The sequence below is a fragment of the Talpa occidentalis genome, unplaced genomic scaffold, assembly GCF_014898055.3.
Source record: "Talpa occidentalis isolate TD23 unplaced genomic scaffold, MPIMG_talOcc4v2.1 talOcc4.12, whole genome shotgun sequence".
Taxonomy (NCBI): domain Eukaryota; kingdom Metazoa; phylum Chordata; class Mammalia; order Eulipotyphla; family Talpidae; genus Talpa; species Talpa occidentalis.
Genome location: NW_023601212.1, coordinates 39,741,983 through 39,744,054, shown reverse-complemented (window position 1 = coordinate 39,744,054; position 2,072 = coordinate 39,741,983).

The window sequence follows — 2,072 nt, the reverse complement described above, 5'->3', positions numbered from 1 at the left end:
GATGCCCTTCCCCTAGGCCTGAATGATTGGGGCGGGGAGGGGAAGACCTGGGACCCTTTATCTGCAACTTGGCCCCTTCCTAAGCTGGGGGGGAGGGGATGCCCCTACAAGCCAGGCAGCATCCTTTCCTGTCAGTTTTGGCATTGCCTTGGCAGCTGCAAACACCCCCTTCTCTCACAGGGTCAGGGATGGGAGGTTGGGGGCCCAAGAGGCCACTGGGCATTTCCCAGGACTCAGGATCCCAATGCCCTCTCTTAATCCCTCGTGAAACACTCATTACCTACCCTCAGAGAGCTTGGACCAGTTGAGATGTTTAGTAACCCCGTGAGTAAGACATCTACAGCTGTGATAAGTGCTGTGCAAAAAGAGTAATATATTCGATACTGCGGGTGCTGCTTAGATGGGTAGTCAGGGAAGGCCTCCCTGAGGAGGTGGCATTTTTGTGCCAGAATGACAAAGAGGTACCTTGAAGAAAGCTGAGGGAGGCAAATCTCAGGCCGAAGGAAAAGTCGTGCCAAAGCCCCGATGTAGCACGGGCTCAGCATGTTCCTGGAACTGGCACCACGGCGAGGACGGGAGCTGGCCCCGTTTCCTGTAGAAGGACGCTGAGAACACCTCTTGCGGGCCGCCAGGGAGAGGGGCGGAGAGCGATGCCAGGCCTTGCGGCCGCCAGGTGGCGCGCAAGCCGCGTGAGCCCTGGTGGCCGCAACCACGTGACTCCAGGGACCACAGCCGAGAGTCCGGGCACGTGCCCCGGGGAGCCCTGTAGCTCCACGCGTAGATTGGCCCCGTCGTCTCCTCACCAACTTGGGGCGGGGTCACAGCTAGGCCTTTTTTTTACGCTTCAGACTGGAGCTACCCCAGTTAGGAATGGAATAGTCGGCGAAAATGCGCGAGTCTGGCCGCTAGGGCAGCCCCAGCGAGACCCGCCACCCAATCCCTCACTCAGTCCCCTTAGCTTTCCCCGCACTGCTGGTGCCTAGTGGTTTCCATGGGAACCGCAGCTGGGTCTTTGCGCCCAGGAGTAGCTCCCTCCCAGGACCGGCAGTTCCCGATCCAACGGGAGCTGCAAGGAAGAACGGGATGAACAAGCCATCGCTTAGGTTCCCCAGGGTGGACAAACACGTTGCCCCGGCAAACCACGAGGGGCCACCCGGGGACCAGCAGTGCCACCGCCCAGATTGCGCGGACTGCTTTGATTGGCCTGTCCTCTCCATCAGCGTGGCTGCATTCTGCTGCGCGCCCTCTCATTGGCTCACTCTCTAAGGCATCTCCTGCAATTGGCTTTCTCCAGGACAGTCTCTGATTGGGCAAATTAGCTTTCCTCGCTGGGTTTGATGGCACTCTCAGTCTGGAACCTAAAAGGGCGTGTAGAAAGTAGGAGAGAGTGGGGCTTGCAGTTCTCCAGTTAGGGGTCCTAGCTCTACTGCCCACAGCTCCCTCGACCTGGCCGTTGGACCGCTGTCTGTGGTGCTGAAGTCTCACTACGAGAAGCAACTTGTGCCTGCGGTCGCCCGGTCATAGCGTGCAGGTGCACTGGCGCAAAAGAGGAGGCGGCACCACCCCCCTGTCGCCTTCATAGAGGCAGCTCTCGACCCTCATCCCAGCAGAGAGGAAGCCCGACTCCACAAGCGAACCAGTCACAAACTGGGAAAGCCAAGACATTTACATGCCAGAATTGCTCTCCCTAAATTTACGGAGTAGGGAAGGTCCAGTGGTTTCCCCAGACAGCAGGGTGCTAGCAAGGTTTACCTGGAACCCTAAGCCCCAAACCTTTTCACCTTTTGGTAGCAGTGCGGAATTCCCTGCCAGCCTCACCTTTTGAATCCTAGAAGAGAACCCATTCAAAACCCATAGAGTCCCAGTTCCTTCTGCAGACAGACTAGGCTCACAGACACACACACACCCCTCCCCCCCCCACCGTCCTCCCTTGGCCTTAGAGGCGACACCTGGTTCCTCCAAATAAGGGGACTCTAGCCTCTGCCCATTGAAACTTGGTCCCTCATCCCTTTCCAGAACTCTGGGTGGACTGCACCTTTGGAAGATGATACATTTTGGGCCACTGGTACCTC